At 37.5% G+C, this 18630-nt stretch overlaps 1 protein-coding gene across 6 annotated transcripts in view; it reads right to left on the bottom strand.

Annotated features, from left to right (window-relative positions):
- ANKS1B (ankyrin repeat and sterile alpha motif domain containing 1B) overlaps positions 1 to 18630 on the bottom strand; it is a 422022-nt gene that overhangs the window by 302019 nt on the left and 101373 nt on the right. The window lies entirely within an intron of this gene.

Genomic DNA, 18630 nt, shown 5'->3' with positions numbered 1-18630 from the left:
CCAAACTGTAACAGACCAGAAGACTTACATGCATGCTAGAAGATAACATTTCTTATTTCTTTAAATTTTTGTATAATACAGTTCTTGTTCAGTTTACAGAAGAACTTGATTCTTCAAACTTTGTATTTAATGAAAACTGGATTGCTGCTTTTGCCATACCTATTTTTCTAGGTTGTAATTCAGGGGATGTCTCATTTTCTTCTTTTAATTGTATCTCATGAGAGCAACAATTACATTAACCACTACAATTACATTTTCTTCAGGGATGGTTTTACAAAATGTTTATATTACATACAGGAAAACTAAAAGTATGCCTTTTACATATGGATGGCAGGATCCCAGGCTGTGAATGAAGATGAATTACTGTTCTACATTTCAGCAAAATAACGACAAAAGGTCCTATAACAGCGATATGTACAGCAGATTCTACTGACTCGCAAATGTTGAGGGAGGGGAAAAAAGGAATTAGAAGTTTTGCTGGTACAGTAATCCAATCAAGTAGACTATTTTCAAACATGAATAAGAAGATAACATCCAGTTTCAGGAGAGTTTCACCAGAGATTTACTTTTTTTTTTTTATCCTGGCAGAAAGCAATTGCATGGGCAAAGACATGTTTCCACATCTTTCTTACATTGGACACATGGATGTCTCTGAAAGTCAAGCACCAGACATAAATCAAACATGATATAATAAAAGGCAATGGGCAAGAAAGCACTCTGTCAGGTATTATCATAGCCCTACTCAGAAAATGATCGAAGAATGTAATGTCTAAAAAGATGTAGAATAACAAACAATTTCTTCACCAAGAACTTATATTATCTAAGGTAAGCTATGGCTGTAGGTAACAGTGCCTTTTCAGATAAATGGTTTCTACTGCTAGCAAATAATTACATGAATCAACTATGTGCCTTTTTTTTTCCTGTTCATTGTGCTCATTTGATTTTCGTGAGAGTTAATAGTTTGGCCTCTTGATTCAAGGCCTCTTGAAGGATAGTGAAGGATAGGGCTAAGACAGCACCAAGAGCAGCTTCACTTCAAAATTCTTGATGACTTTAGTAGAGACAGATTTAAATCCCAGGTTAAACTAAGAACTTGAAAATGATCACTTGAAACAGTGTTCAGAGAAAAAAGTCATACAAATAAAATAAATAGAACACCAAGATGCATTTTTAATTAAAATATATTAGTATGTACTAGCAAACAATACAAAATTGGTGGTTAGCATTCAAAAAAACATATCTAAAAGAGGAAAACATTTGCATCTCTATCTGTTTTTCTCTTTCCAGTTTCTAACTAGTCGGATTATGAACTCTCAGTAATCTCACAGATATAAACTAATAATGACAAGTCTCAGGTAGTAAACATAATAAGGATTAGAACATTTTGCAAGCAGACTTCCTGCAGCTCCAATGTAACTTTATTAACTTAAGCCATTGCATTCCTTACGTGAAGTTAATAGAAAATTAAACAGAGGCATCAAAGGAGCTGAAGTGCAACTGCAGGACAAAAGAAGGAATCCTTCCAGCCCTTTAAAAAAAAATGAATTTTTAAGCTGTCCATTTAAGTCTGCTGTAAAAAGGCAGAGGCAAAAATTTATTTACCAAAGCAATGACTAAAACAGGAGACTTCAATTTAATCCTTGTACTCTTCTAGAAACATGCATTTAAGTCAGAATGCCTTCCCACATTTCTGCTGGGTTTCTAGCTTCTCTTGTTTCTGCCTTCTATAGTCTTGCCTTCCTTTTCAGAACCTAACGGAATGATGTATTCTTGATGTATACTGTGAGTCACGCAGGCAGCGGTGAGCAGCGGGCTGATTAAAGGCGGCCTCTAGGGAGCACAGCGAACAGGAGGGGGCAAACAGGCGGGTTACGGCCCTGAGGGCGTGCCACGGCAGTTTGCGCGGCAGTTCACGCGGGCAGGGTTACAGGCTTTTCCTGCTAGTAAGGTTAGTTTGTAGTTTGCTGTGTTTCTGTTGGTTGGTCGGTTTTGGGGTTTTTCGTTAGTAATGTTTTTTACATGACCAAAAACTGTAGTTGGTACAAATGTGTGTAACCAAATGGAACCCTCCAAAAGGGATGTGTCTGTAGAGATCCTTTTCTGTTTGGAGTGTTTGAGCTTATCAGTGGTTCCAGTGGCCTTTGCAGAAGAAGCCTGCCTGCGGTGTGAACACGTGAATGATCTCCGTTGGCTGGTGGCCAAGCTTATGGAGGAAGTTGAAAGACAAGGAGTATTAGGGAAAGTGAAAGGGAAATAGATTCATGGAGTTCCACCCTTCCATCTTTGAGGGAGGCCCAGCAGGAGTCAGATGACTCCCATGCCCCCCACTGTCAGGCAATAGGACGACACCTGGTCGATTAAGGGGAGTGGAAATGGGCCCCTGCTCAGGGAGGCAATAATAAAAATTCCTCCTGACCCCCATCACCTACCCAGGTACCACTTCAGAATACGTATGAGATCCTGGATCTAGAGAGTCAGCCAAATGATTTAGAAGAAAATGATCTGCCCAGAGGGCCTTCCAGTTATGCTTCATCTGTAGGATGTGTCATCACCTCTAACATTAAAAAGAAAAGAAGGGTAGTTGTAGTGAGTGACTCCCTTCTGAGGGGAACAGAGGGCCCCATATGTCAACCAGACCCATCCTACAGAGGGCTCTGCTGCCTCCCTGGGTCCTGGGTATGGGAAATCACTGAGAGACCTCCTGGGCTAATTCAGCCCTATGATTATTATCCACTGCTGATAGTCCTGGCTGGCAATGACGAGATTGAAAAGAGGAGTGTCAGGGCAATTAAAAGGGACTTTAAGGCACTGGGTCAAGTGGTTGATAGGGCAGGAGCACAGGTAGTCTTTTCCTCAGTCCCTCTGGTGGCATGAAAAAAAGGTGAAAGGAATAGGAGAGCCCACATTATCAACAGGTGGCTCAAGGGTCATCAGCAGAATTTCCAGTTCTTTGACTATGGGGACACTTTTATGGCACCTGGCCTGCTGGAACTGGATAGGCTCGATCTCTCTGTTAAGGGCAGAAGGTTTTTAGCTCGTGAACTGGTGTAACTCATTGACAGGGCTTTAAACTAGGTTTGAGGGGGTAAGGGGATGCAGCTGGGCTGCCTGGAAGCAGATCAAGGGTGGTAAACCTGAATTAGGAGTGAACTCAGTAGTCCAGCTGAGGTGCATATATACCAATGCACACAGCATGGGTAACAAACAAGAAGAGCTGGGAACCATGCTGCAGCAGCACTGCTATGATGTAGTCGCCATCACGGAAACATAGTGGGATGACTCACTTAGCTGGAGCCCTGCACTGGATGGCTACAAGCTCTTCAGGAGAGACAGGAAAGGAAGACCAGGAGGAGGGGTGGCCCTTTATTTTAGGGAGGGTTTTGGCACCATGGGTATTGAAACTAATGATGATAGAGTTGAATGCCTATGTGTAAGAATTAAGGGGAAGGCCAACAAGGCTGACATCCTACTGGGAGTCTGTTATCATCCCCCCAATCAGGAAGAAGTGGACAACTTATTCCATAAGCAGCTGGAGAATGGTTCAGGATCATCAGCCCTTGTTCTTGCAGGTGACTTCAACCAGACATCTGCTGGGAACTTAACACAGCAGAAAAAAGGCAGTCCAGAAAGTTCTTAAGAGTGTGTGGAGGACAACTTTTTGTTGCAGCTGGTGAGTGAGCCCACCAGGGGACGGACTATGTTAGACCTGAGATGTGCTGGTGGGAGATGTGTTGGTTGGAGGCCGCTTGGGGCACAGTGATCATGAAATTACGGAGTTCTCAATATTTGATGAAATCAGAAGGAACTTCAATAAGACCTTTACACTCGACTTCCAGAAGGCAGACTTTGGCCTATTTAGGAGGCATATTCAGAGAGTTCCTTGGGAAGTAGCCCTTAAAAATAAAGGAGTTCACGAAAGATGGGTGTGCTTCTAAACAAAAGATCTTGAGGGCACAGGAACAGACTGTCCCTGTGTGCTGAAAGAGGAGTCGACAAGGCAAATATCCAGCCTGGATGGGCAAGGAGGTTTTGAAGGAACTTAGAAATAAAAAGAGGATGTATCATCTTAGGAAGGAGGGTCAGGTCTCTCAGGAAGTATTAAGGGGGCTCCTAGGGCACATAGGGAAAAAATTAGGGAGGCCAAAGCTCAGTTCAAACTTAAATTGGCAACTTTGTAAAGGATAAAAAATGCTTTTACAAATATATTAATGGTAAAAGGAAGAGTAAGAAGAACCTTTGTTCCTTATTGTATGAGGGAGGGAACTTGGCAATTGTAGATGAAGAGTCTTTAATGGGAAGACGGTTTGTCCTCAGGACAACTGTCCTCCTGGGCTGGTAGATGGTGTCAGGGAGAAGAATGGTCCCCATGTTATCCAGGAGGAGGCAATCAGAGCTCCAAGCTGAGCTGCTTGGATGTTTATAAATCTATGGGACCAGATGGGATCCATCCCAGTGTGAGAAGGGAGATGGCAGATGAGCTTGGAAAGCCATTCTTCATCATTTACCAACAGTCCTGGCTCACTGGTGACATTCCAGATGACTGGAAGCTGGCCAATGTGACACCCATTCCCACCCAAAAAGGGTGGGAAGGAGGAGCCTAGTAATTATAGACCAGTCAGCCTGACCTCAGTACCCAGAAAGGTAATGGAACAGTTTATATTGAGAATCATTATACAGCACTTACACGATGGCCATGGTATCAGACTCAGCCAGCAGGGGTTTAGGATGAGTAGGTCATGTTTGACCAACCTGATTTCCTTTTAAGACCAGCTGATCCACCTGGTGGATGCAGGACAGGCTGTAGATGTTGTCTGTTTGGACTTCAGCAAGGCCTTTGCCATTGTCTCCCACAGCACACTCCTGGAAAAACTGGCAGCCCGTGGCCTAGACAGGAGCACTCCTTGCTGGGTTAGGAACTGGCTGCATGGCTGGGCCCAGAGTGGTGGTGAATGGTGCTGCATCCAGCTGGGGCCAGTCACCAGTGGTGTTCCTCAGGGGTCTGTGCTGGGGGCAGTTCTGTTTAATATTTTTATTGATGACATGGATGAGGGTATCGAGTATTTCATTAGCAAATTTGCAGACGACGCTGAGCTGGGAGTGTGTGTCAATCTGTTGGAAGGTAGGAGGGCTCTGCAGAGAGACCTGGAATGGTTGGATGGATGGGCAGAGTCCAATAAGATAATTTTTAATAAGTCCAAGTGCTGACTCCTGCATTTTGGCCTCAATAACCCCCTGCAATGTTACAGACTGGGGACGGTGTGGCTGGACAGTGCCCAGGCAGAAAGGGACCTGGGGGCACTGATGACAGCAGCTGAACATGAGCCAGCGGTGTGCCCTGGTGGCCAAGAAGGCCAAGGGCATCCTGGCCTGGATCACGAAGAGTGTGGCCAGCAGGAGCAGGGAGGTCATTCTTCCCCTGTACTGGGCACTGGTGAGGCCACACCTTGAGTGCTGTGTCCAGTTCTGGCCCCTCAGTTCAGGAAGGACATTGAGATGCTTGAGTGCGTCCAGAGGAGGCAACGGGGCTGGAGAGGGGCTGGGAACACAAACCCTGTGAGGAACAACTGAGGGAGCTGGGGCTGTTTAGCCTGGAGGAAAGGAGACTCAGAGGTGACCTTATCACTCTCTACAACTTCCTGAAAAGTGGTTGTAGTCAGGTGGGGATTGGTCTCTTTCTCCAGTCAGCACCTGCCAGAATGAGAGGACACAGTCTCAAGGTGCACCAAAGGAAATACAGACTGGATATTAGGAAAAAGTTTTTTATGGAAAGAATAACGAAGTATTGGAATGGTCTGTCCAGGGTGGTGGTGGAGTCACCATCCCTGGATGTGTTTAAAAAAAGACTAGATGTGGCACTTGGTGCCATGGTTTAGCTGAGGTGTTAGGGCTGGGTTGGACTTGATGATCTTGGAGGTCTCTTCCAACTTAGTCATTCTGTGTGTGTGTCTGCATGCTTAGGGGCTGAGACATAAACAGTATATGCAAATTTGTATGAGCTATGAATAGAATGATAGAGGCTCAGAAGGCACCTAATCTGAACTGACACTCTGACAAGAAGATAGAATTTGCACTTTTTTCCTACTGTCAATATCCTTTCCTATAAAAACCAGGTCACTTGAGGCTTTATTACTTCCCTGGAACATGGGACAACACACCAGGGTCACACATTACTCTCTCAAAGTAGAAATAATCTGGAAAACATAGAGAGGAAGAATGCAATGTATCTGCCACCTTCAGAAATATCTTTTTCATTTATATAGATAGTGAAGAACAGCTTTTAAATACTGACAGACCCCTAGAGATCCATCAGGGTATTTTGCTGTCTCCCCTGGCTTGGATTCTCCACCTAGAATCCAGGGAGCTGCCCTTCCATCATAGTATGATAAATTCTGCCCAGTTGTTCCTTAGAAGACACTTCATAAATAAAACTTTGGAGAGTTGTTGGTCTTACATGCTCCATCAGCCCAAAGCTTCTGATTATCCTGAGAGTGAGCAATGAATATTGCATTTATCCCAATTATGTCACAGAATCATAGAATTATTAAATGGTTTGGGTTGGAGGGCACCTTTAAAGGTCATCTAGTCCAACCCCTTGCTGTGGGGAGGGGTATCTTAAACCAGACAAGGTTTCTCAGAGCCACTGACCTTGAATGTTTCCAGGGATGGGACATCTACCTCCTCCCTGGGCGAACTATTCCAGTGTTTCACCATCCTCACTTTATTTTTTTTCCCTACATCTGGTCTGAGTGTATTTGCATGAAACATACTTCCTGACATTTGTAAACAGACTGATGTATAACCTTGGATTGGGACACTTTACACTGAAATATTAATGATAAGTAACTGACGGCTGCTGAGAGGAATCAAGAATTCAAGCAAGAAAGAAATCCTGACCAGTGACTAAAGATAATTAGAACAGTTTTCTGACATGCAGCAAGATGGAAATGGAAATACTTGAACCTGAACAGCGTTGTACACGTTTGCCACAATAATGTACTAAGCAAAAACAACTGAAAGTATTCTGTGTCACAATAACCCAAAATCTCAAGCAGATGGTGATATATTTATTTTGACTACCATTCCAGTCAAAGATATTGGGAATATTACTATAATTTATGGTTAGTAAAAACATATTTATCTATTACTAATAATTTAACCAAAGAAAGTTTCATAGTATGGTAAAATTAAAATAATTTTTCATGAGTCAAACTATCATAAATGTTCATTGTTATGACACCTAGAGACACTTGAATGTGTAATTTGTCATAGAACATATAATAAGGTTCATAATACATTACAGAATCTGGAAAATCACCAATAATCTCATTTAAGGGTAATGACACTGGAGGATCTACTCTGGTCTGCATAAAGTATTTCCAGCAAGGATTTTTAAGAGTGTGATCTTTTACCCCTTCACCAAACATCCGAAATTGCATGTTTGCTGTTGTAGAAATAATACATGTACAGAGTTAACTGAAATAATTATTTCCCTTGAGCACCGGAAACAGCTTTTGTAAGTTTGTCAGCCTTCCACAGAGCTCAGAAAAATATCTATTTTAAAAAGCATCCTAGAGTTGTTGTCCTGTTTATTTAGTTAGAAATGTAAATACGATGTTTAGTTTTTCAGAAACTATTCAAAATTTAGATTTGCTTTTTCAAACGTTACGTATGAAAAAAGAGCATTATTTATATAACACCCCAAATATAGGTTTATTTTCTCCTTTTCTAATGCATATTTTCACATATCCATGTTTCAAATTTAAAAGTTCATACAAAAACTCTACAGACATAAATCCCTGAAAGCTAAAGGTTCCTACAATCCCTTACAATACACAACTCACTAATATAGCCTAAACTATAAATGTGTAAACACGTGGGGAAATTGTGAACATAATGAATGCAGCACTAACCTCAGAGCAGAAACATGTCACTGTATTTTATGCGGTGTTTTCATAATTCTAACTGGCAGATCTTCAGCATTCCAAATGAAAATATATTATTGTAGTCATGTTACATGCTTTCCCATGCATTCAACACTCAGGTCATTAAAAACAGCAGATGCTTCCTCTAATAAATAACTCACCGTGACAAAGAATTTACCAAAAAGTGTACATAATCTGGTTGATGCGAATGTTGATGGTTATGTGTGGCAATGTAGTGTAATATAATAACTTTTATTAAATGATTTTTAGTTTGTCTGAAAAAAATACAATTATAAACTAGAAAGCAATTTCCAGTTTATATATCCTCCCCTTTTTTCTATTGTTTTCATGAAAGATGTTAAAAAAAATGTCTTGCTTGAATTTCAAGCCATGGGAAAATGCCTCTTTAAAATAAAGGCTATTATATTATAAACAGATAAAATGAGCTGAAACCTAAGCTCCATGGAAACAGTACTTCTCTGCAAGATGCTTATGCTCTAATGCCCAGGTTTTAAACATACACACATAGCTCCAACTGAAGCAGCAAACATGAAGACTAATTTCTTACATTATAAGGGCGGGAACCATGGAAAATATTAGATATTGAGAAACCTTATACTGAAGTCAAGATTTGACAGAAAATGCAGAAAACAATTAACACACTACTCTATGTTAAGCAGACTCACATTTCTCACATTTTATACCTAAATTTCTATTCAACTACTGTGCCACTAAATGAAAAATGTATGTGTTGCTGTGAAGGGGAGAGAAGAACTGAATGCACTTATGTAAATCTGCTAGCAAAACACAATAGCTCTGTGAATAGTAACCCTAGAGCTGTAAACTGTTTGAAGGGCAGATAACTTCACTAAAATGAGACGTTATGGCAGAAATTTTCTTTGAAAAGAAAGATTTAACACCAAAATGTGTTAATCCATTACCTACTACAAACAGCCTATGCCTTTTTTGAAAATATTCTATGCATGTTGTTCTGAAGTCAAGAAAATACTTTGAAAAATTTGCACAATAAAACCCAATTAATTGATACCACATGCGATAGATTTGATAGAAGAGACAAATAAATATTTGCTATTTCAGGAGAGACAATCTTCCATGTTTAAAAGTTTTTGACACTGAAGAAATAAAAAAATTAAGTATGTCTGGTATAAAAGTTATTATTGCAATAGCATAAACCAAGACTCTCTTAGAAGAAATCTCTCCTACACATGCTCTCACAGTAAAATAGAAAGAACAAGAAAGTGTTTTTCAAAATACTGACGTTATGGAGAGTCATATTATCTAAATGAAAAAACTTTGTTGTGAATACTACTTTTATTTGTTACATAACTGAAAAGCGAAATACAAAACTAACAGAAAAAGAGTTAAAAATTGTTCTTTAAAGATCCTAGCAGCATGCAAAATTTGCAAAAGCTAGTACTTCCTAATTAAATAGTACCAAATAAACCTTTCAGATATTTCAGCAATGTGAAAACTAAGCCTAATAGTAAGAGACAATCGGAGGTAAAGTAAATTCATACTGTAAGCTGGAAGTGGTGCTTAAAAACAGTAAACCAAGTTATTCCATGCCAACACAGGAAATATGCACATTAGCAGTAAACACAAGTTAAGAGGATATTGCCTGGATCTCCTATATTTTTAAATAACCCAGTAATTTTCTATTTCATGCCACAGTTCAGAACAGCAATTCTGAATGGGAACCTATAAACTCTGCTGTTTCCCAGTGAAAAGTGTGCCAAAGCCCACTAACACTCGTAACATGGTTTTTTAGTTTTATGGATACCAAAAGCTCTATGTTTCAATGCTATCTCCTCATACTGCCTATATCCTTGGCAATTTTAGGAGGGCTGATTTGGCCATGTTGGACTACAGTAGCTAAGATGGAAATATAAGAACGATACATGAACATAATCACTTAATTCACTACTCATCACTGAGGAAAATCATTCTGCTAATAAACATGCCACTCCTGTATGGCTTTTTTAACAAGAAATCCCACTGTTTTATGTCAAAGCTCTACTGCTTTAATTGTTACTATGATGATGTCTGTGGTATGATAATGTACTTATTTGTTGCAAATTCTCAGCCCTAGCTATTGTGAAATTGAAACAGTATGTGAAGATAACATACAATGAAATGAACAAAGATTATAAGGGAACCTGAATAACATTTTTAATAAAATTTGAAATGAAAATTTTTTCTGTAAGTTCACTGAAAGATTCCAGTTTTGGAACAGCTACCACAGAATCATCAGTCTATTTAACAAGAATTAAGGGGTCTTGCTTCAGGTTTGCAGTCACACTAGCTGTAAGGAATAATTTTATTACAGGTATTCTCTGTTAATGCTGTTAATTCCTTCATATACAAACAAACAACTGCATCAGTGTTTCCCAAAACCAAGATGGTAAAAAGTTCTCACAAAACCCCTTTTCTCTAATGACTCTATTGCTCTAGGTTCTGATTCAATTATTTTCTTATATTTCATCAAATATACTCATCTTCAAAATAGCAAGATAAATGCTAAAAGTTAAAAAACACTAAAGCAATTTGTGTAAAGCAGTTTCCTTTCATATTTTCATGATAAGAAAACAGTGTTGGTAACCAAAAGAAATTTGCTACCCAGAATGCCTGGTTGTCACATGAAACCACCTAAAGCCGGACAACAAGAAACCCCTGGCAGTGGGTCTTTCTTTCCGGGTCAAAAAATGAGATTCTAGCCACTAAAAATCCAAACTGTGGATTGTGTGCAGCTCTTCTTTGATCTTACAATCCTGATGAGAAATAACAGTCTGTGGGAGAAAGATGTTAAGATTGCTATCCTTAAGAGGCAGCTCAAAATTGCTCATGAACCTTACAATAGAACATTACTACATTCAAGAGAGATTAAAAAAAAGATACACTCAGTCTGTCCACTTTGGAAATGGATAGAAAGGAGTGAAGGAAAGCCTTCTGCTTTGTCAGCTGCATACCCTAAGTGCCCTGGTGCTTAATTTGCAGACAAATTCAGCTCAAAAACTAGGCATGTGGTCAAAACAATCCCTGTACTTCATACCTTACGTGGGCTGGCTCGCAGTGGCTTCCTGTTTAACAGAGCAATCAGTTGAACATCTTCAGAGATGTGGACACCTTCGTAATGATACAAGGTGCAAGAACATGCAGATGGGTTTCTGAAGGCACTTTCTGCTGTCAATACTTATTTTTCACAATGCAAAACCACTAACTCTGTAAAACCAGTCTGAATAAAGAAGAATTTAATCACTTGCCTATATACAAACATATTACAACAATTTACTAAAAGAAGCTTTAGGTGTATATAGAACTGCCATCTGCATGTGGTATCTGCTAAACATAAAAGCTAATTAGAGACAAACCTAGTGGTTTGTAAGTACTTTGTAACTACTTATTTTGTAAGACTGTTGGCCAAAACATTGTCTGAGAGTTATAGACTCAATTTTGCTAAATTCAAAATTAGGCATATATAGATAGGATTGAACATTGCCTAAAGATTTTATTTTCTCCTTCTTCACAGTATAAAATATTGTGAAACAAAACCTAGGATGCTATAAAATTAAAGCACCTCCAAAAACATTATAGTTGGCTTGATACTGTCAATTTATTAATCTACCTCAATGTCTTCACACTTACACCTTTTATCTAGAAAAACTGCAAACTGCCTGGTGGACTGTTTGGGTTATACAGAGATGGATATTTATAACGTGTTTGTTTTAAAAAAGCTATCTCCCCATTTCACCAAAGGAACGCAGCTATTCTCCATACTATTAGGAGCATTAACATGACTTCTTTTTATTATAGTAGATTTTATGAAACAAAACTGCTTATTGCTTCTGGAAAGTGAATAGAGCATCTGCATTCTACAGCAATATATATGATTAACAACATTCTAGATAGACGAACATGAAACATGAGATTCCCATTTTCTAGCTGAATTGCCTTTCTGAGAGACCTTAAAGTAAAAAGAAGTATTTCACAATAATTGGTAGATCACATTTTCTATCAAAAGTAAATACAAAATAGCTTTTCATGAAAACTTGAGACAATGTAGTCATATATTTCCCTTTGATATCTCAAATATAGACTCCCTCAACTTCAGTTTCATTTTATTTTACATCCAGTTCATGAGTTCTTCTTAATTACAGGTTGCTATAGTGAAAAAATCATAACAATCAGTTTGGGATTTTAAGAAATTGCAAGTCTTTTAAGAATTTTGGTGAAAATATAAGGTATCTCTTTATAAAGCTCCATTTGTATGGAAACCCAAGTGGGATTGAACACATTAATGGTTATACTTAAGAAATGTGTTGATTTGGGATCTATCTCATTTTCAGACTCATTATAATGGATACTGGCATAAAAGGTTTCCTGTAAAATACAACCACCAGACATGACTTTAAACCCAAAGCATGCAATTCCTTTTGCACAGCAAGAGAGGATTCACAGTTAGATACTACAGAGCTGTTGTTTTTAAAAGTCCAGCTGACAGTCAGGTCTTTTCTTCAGAAAGAAATTAGGTCTATAAGTTTTACAGATTTCTCATGGACTCACTCTACAAAGCCATGGTTTTCTGTACTACAAAAACTGAAGTAAAAAAAAAAAAATTCCTCATGGTTCCAGTACTAGCTTAGTTCTCAGATATATTTTTAACATCATTAAAATAAAACAAAACAAAATAGAAAAAAAGCTTTACGCTCCAAAAAAAATCCCCAAATGTCAAGTGCCTTTAAACAGCCCTTCATAGAAATACAATCTGACACAAAGCTTGACTGCATGGCTAATCAGTGTAGCAAATCTGTGTAGTAATCACCATGTCCAGATATCCCCATCCAACTGATATCTTAACTCCAGATACCTCAACAGAAGGACCTTTGTGCATTAACTCTTCCTCCTGTTACTATGGTAGGAAAAACAAATAAAATATATCTATGATGGCTTTTTTCTCCAGGAAATGTTAATACTGAACAGGAGGCCAATTTGGTCAGAATAATCAGTAAGTTCAACATAAATTTTCAGGTTTTAATATACTGCTTTAGTATTTCTTTTATGAAGCAGCTGAAGTTCAAACACAAAGTTTTTAATACGAAGTCAAACTTCTTTCATGTACAAAACTAACTTCCACGTGCTATTGCTATCCATTCACTGGCCAGTTCAATTTGGGGTTTTTTCCCATTTTCCAATTATTTGAGAGGAAGTACTAAAAGCAACAACAGTCCATGAAAGTGTGTCTTCTGGTTACCACTAAATTGCAAACCACAAAACAACAAAATGTGATATACTTTGTAAGATCTTCCCAGATTACCATTGTTTCAGTTAGGTGTGTTCAATTCAACAGTAATTTCTACATTTATTTGAATACCATTAATAGGAATTAAATTTCATCTTGTAAACCACTACAGTCATCAATATTCCAGAATATTTATGACATACATCAACACTTCCAGTACAGTTTGACACCTCTCTCTCTCTCATCCCATCTAATTTTGCTGTTCCACGATCACACCAAGAGACAACACATCCCAGCAGTGATCAGATTTACACAGTGATGCACAGGGAGTGCCAGATTTCAAAAACAGTCATTTACAAACTGCAGAGGCAGTCCTAAATTTTTAAAGATAGAAGCTCATCTGAGGTCCCATAGGCTTACAGAGAATTATAGAACATAGGTGTTAGCAACAATATGAAAGAGATCTCTCCAAGTCATCTCATCCTAACTTGCAGTTGAAGCAGAGCTTAGCCATTAGGAGCTGGATTAGTCAATTCTGAAAATACCCAAGGATAAACAGATTATAACTTCTCTGGTCATATTACACACCTGTGTAGTGGTGTCTGAATAACACAACTAGCACAGTAAAAATGCATTTGCAACATGACACCTGCAAATTTACACTGGAAATTAAGAAGCTGCATATACAATACATACCACATGCAAGAATAAAACATTCAGCTTCATTTCTTAAAACATAACCAGAAAATGTAGTATAACACTAAAATAAGCCACAATTTTTTCAATATACTTATTTTCTATCTCTATTCAGCAGGTTATAATCATCACCTGCTGTTTTTTTCTAGGCAGAATACATATTGCACTTTTCATTAGCTGCTTCAGTGTGTGGGTGGTGTGTTCCTGAAATTACTAATAAGACTTAAGCTTACTGCAAAAGAGACAACACTGCAAATCAAGAGTTTAACAGAAATATTTTTATGCATAGTAGAGCTTTCCATGTTGCTCCCATTTAAGTAAACTCATCATTTAATTCACTAATTTAGGAAGACAAAAAAGATTTTTCACCGAAGTTTAGAAACTATAGGAAAATATTACAGATATTATAACCATCTTACTCTGGTTGTCCGTACTCAGGTATATTTTAGGGGAAAGCTTTCTCTACTTTGTCTACATCATCACTAAGCAAGAAGACAGGTTTCCTCCCCTGTAACACAGAAATTAGGTAATGCCACAGGACTCTGTTTCTAATTTTGGAGAAACTTCTGCACCGAGTAAGATCAGCAAATCTGCTTCTTTACCAGTCTAGTTTGAAATGTGCTTCCACTGAATGCACTGAAAAGTAAAGTTATTAATAGAATGAAATGCCAAGCTGAAACTCTTTAGCCACTATTGTTTAATTAAAAACATGTTCTTTGTCTTTCTCTGTTTCTATTGAAAAACAAAGGAGAAAACTTCCTCTTTTATACTACCTCCCCTGCACCTTAGCAGTTCAAAAATTACTCAAAAATTACTCAAAAATTCGCATTGAGCTTTAAAATCTAAGAAAATTTTTGAGGCACCTGAAAATAGAGGGAGTTCAAACCAAAGGAATATGTTAATATGAAAACAAATATTGCCAAATAAAATTCCCAATATTAAAATTCTTCAGAAAGAGACAACATAAAGCCATTCTGCCTCTCTCCACAGAGCGTCAGTAGAGAGAGTTTTTTAGGAGCAGATTTGATCTCTATGTGAAAATTGAGTTCACTCCTTATTTAATTACCCCATACATCTCTCATGTATCCTGAACCTACTTTGAAAATGTAAAAATAATTGCAACATACTAATTTTCAATGTCAGACTTACTATGGAACAACCTCAACTAGCTTCTACAATACAATCAGTATACAAAATTTCTTCCCATTAAAAATTACTTTTTAAAATGCACAAGAAGAAGTACAGACAGACAAAATAATCTTCTGGAAGGCAGACATGAAACACATAACCCTATTAAGAGATGCATCAAACTCCAAACTTTAAATATTCCCACCATAGCCTATATTGATAAAGAAACTATTACATACAGTTCTCACCTCCTAAAAAATGTAGTTAAGAGTCCACTTTTTCTTCCCTCCCTCTAAATAAAGAGGCTTTTTGGAGGGAAAGACTCTCATGGACAGTCCATGATAAAGTTGCTGTAGTTCCTACCTCTAGAGGTATATATATATAACTACCTAGAGTCATACAAGCAGAATGTTGATCAGTCTTAAAGGAAAATGTCAAGGTCTCCCAGAAGTTCATTCCCTCTTAAAAGATGAAAATCTGACTCTAAGCTAGAAACACAGCATTTAAATATTTAAGTAAATTTTCCATATATTTTTGTGAAGAGCCATGCTTCCCAGCAACTGGCAGCATGAAGATTTATATTACAGCTTTTGAATCAAAGTTCAGTTTTTCCATAGCAACTGCACTGCTCTCTTTACAGACATTATTTTCATTTTGCAACAGTTAGACAAATGAGGTGTACGTGGCTGTCATCATGCCAAACACATGGAATAACTGTCAATATTTTTCAGTTGTACATACAACAGAATTCAAGACAGTCCAGTCAAGCTGACCCAGCAGCATCCTAAATGGGACAGAGCTAAACCTGCCTTATCTCACAATTACTTTATATCATAATTACAAAAATATGCTAATATGGCTATCAAGATTAAAGTGTGCGAACTGCTTGCTTTAAACTGATAGTAGTGGAGGGATCACATAGAATTCTGCAGCACTCATCTCTCTGACATTGCAGACTGCCCTCTGTTTATCTCTGTTCATCAGGCCCTGTTTGTCCCTTAGCAGAGAAATATTCAAGGTATGCTACCTGTGAGAAAGATAGAATTAAACACATACATTCAGGGTTTGCTGCTTTATTCTCAAGAAATTGTGAATATGCATGTGAGTACTGACTTTCTGCCCTGAACCAAAGATTAACTCCAGAACAAACCAACAGCCCCAAGTTAACCCAAAATCATAGCCTATAGATGGAATACACTCTCTGCTAATATAAGAAGACATGTCTAAATTTCAGTCTCCAAAAATCCAGCTGTGTACTCTAAACCCCTGAAATTTTTAAAGGCAAAAAGATTTTTTCAATAAAACTCTTCCAGCATGTCACCAGTTCTGAGCCTGTAAAAGAGAGTTGCTTGTTCTGTTCTGAGAATACCTGTATTACTGCTATGCTAGGTTTAAAGTGGTATAACATTTTACATAGAACTTTCGGTAACAGCCCTTCCTAAAACAACACTTCCCAGCACAGCAATGATATACTGCATGCCAGAAGTTCCTCCAGACAGGTTTTTTTTCCCCAACTGCAAAAAAGAAACAAAGTTTGTCAAAGAGATTACTGCTCTCTCCTTTGGCAAACTGAAATCTGTTAGGTTACTAGGTGACAGATAGACATTTTCATAATCTCACCTAAAACTCAATTTCATGTTATCGTTGTGCCTCTGCCAGTGTATATAAAGCAAGAATCGATCTTTATGTTTGTTCACCATTGATGTGCAAACACAATATATTTATAAGATTGTAAAATCTATTTTTAAATAGAGAAGTGTAAAAATGAACTCGTTTGTCCTCAAGAGTAATTAATAGACTCTTTTCCCTATTTTTGGACCTTTATTAGAGTATGAATTTTAAGACACCGTGTCAAATACCCTTATCGCAGTTTCTTCATGATGACATCTGCACTTTCTTGTATGTTAGTGCACTGACATGAGTATCAGAACCATATTTTTGTACTTTCACCTAATACATGCTGTTGCACATAATATATAATTTTTTAGACCAATTCCAGATACTGTTCTTAATCCAGAAACTTACATATATACTTTATGTTTTCAGTCTCTTAGAACAAGATGTTCTCTGCTGCATTCTAAAGTAAATATGAAGAATCCAACAGGTTAGCTAACAGCCTGAAAGACTAAACACACTGATGGCAACAATTTATAAAAACCAGTCACTGGTTTTTAGTTTGGAGATTTTTCCAATTTCTTGGAAATTGGACTACCTAATTTCTTTCCTTTCTCCCATAAAAAGAAATCAACAAAAGACCAAAACTATCTCTGTCATCATTTTTTATGGATAGAACCAATCTAGAAAGGCAATCTGTCATTTCATAGATGAAAGTATAATAAGTATACTCTTTTTTGTATTCATAATTAAAAATCTTATTGTTCTCAGAGCAAAAAGGATGAGATATCATAAGTCTGAGCTTAAAAATTAAGTACTATGGATAAAACTAATTTAGGACTCACTATCTTAAGACCTACATCATAGTTGAAATGAATCTCTCTTTATAAATACGAAAAACATACCAGCCAACCAACCACATTTGATTCTACTTTTCAAAGGCACCTCTCAATTTTAAAGCACCCTTTATGTATACCTTACATAAAAAAGAAACAGCAAAAATATTTTATAAAATTAGGAAATAAAAATGGCACATATGTTTACCATAGGAAAGTTTAACAATAATTAAACCACAGGTGATATTTAAAGTTCCATTTAAGAAATACGTTTTGAAGCAAATGTTTAAAAATGAGGAATTATTAACTATAGTACTCTTGCTGTAACTCAGGATAATTCCGACAACTCTGCACTTTGCCAAATGTCTAAACTGATGGATAGTATGAAGTAGGAAACAGCTACTGAAAGGGGAAAGGAATATAAGGGCTCCTTATCAAGAGACAGGGCAGTGCTCATTGTTATTCAAGCACATGAGCTGCCGTATCCTGTTTCCATTGACTGCAGGGAAGGCTTCAGCATTGACTGCAAACAGGTGCATGTCCCATGAGACTTAAAGGGAATAAAACATACAGTCACGGTATGAAAGCAACAGTGTATGAAGGGTGGTGAGACAGGATATGTAATTCCAGTGTGGTACACAAGAATCTGACAAAGCTATTTAAATGCACTGCCAAGGATGCAACTGAAAAAAACAGACCATTTCTAAACAGAAATTTGGCAGGTCTTCATTCAATGTTACAAAAATAAGCACAGGAAAAATGTTACAGAAATGAGAGTGCTAATTTATAGTGGGGAGAGAGAACAAGGGAGACCCAGAATCAGCAATAAGCATCGTCCTGTTCTGTAGCAGTACAATATCACTTGTTCAGGACACAGCTGCTGGAATGCTTTGTAGATACTGCGGACTGATCTGCTCCAAGCGTTGCTGGGACTTAGACCCAAATATTATATTAATTATTATATATAATATATTAATATTATATATTAATATATTGTATTATTATATTATATATATTATTATATTATATTATCCTATTTATTCTCTCTGGCATTTGAAAACGTTTGGGGATTTTGTTTTTTACCTTACATAATCTTCAATGAGAAGTCTTAGGCTATATTCTTACATCAGTTGAGTTATGCATAATGTCCTCAATTAATTCTATAAAGAAAGTAGCT

This window comes from Prinia subflava, chromosome 4 (genome assembly GCF_021018805.1).
Source record: "Prinia subflava isolate CZ2003 ecotype Zambia chromosome 4, Cam_Psub_1.2, whole genome shotgun sequence".
In the NCBI taxonomy this organism is placed as follows: domain Eukaryota; kingdom Metazoa; phylum Chordata; class Aves; order Passeriformes; family Cisticolidae; genus Prinia; species Prinia subflava.
Note: the sequence above shows the minus strand (reverse complement) of the source record. Positions and strands in the feature narration are given on the sequence as shown.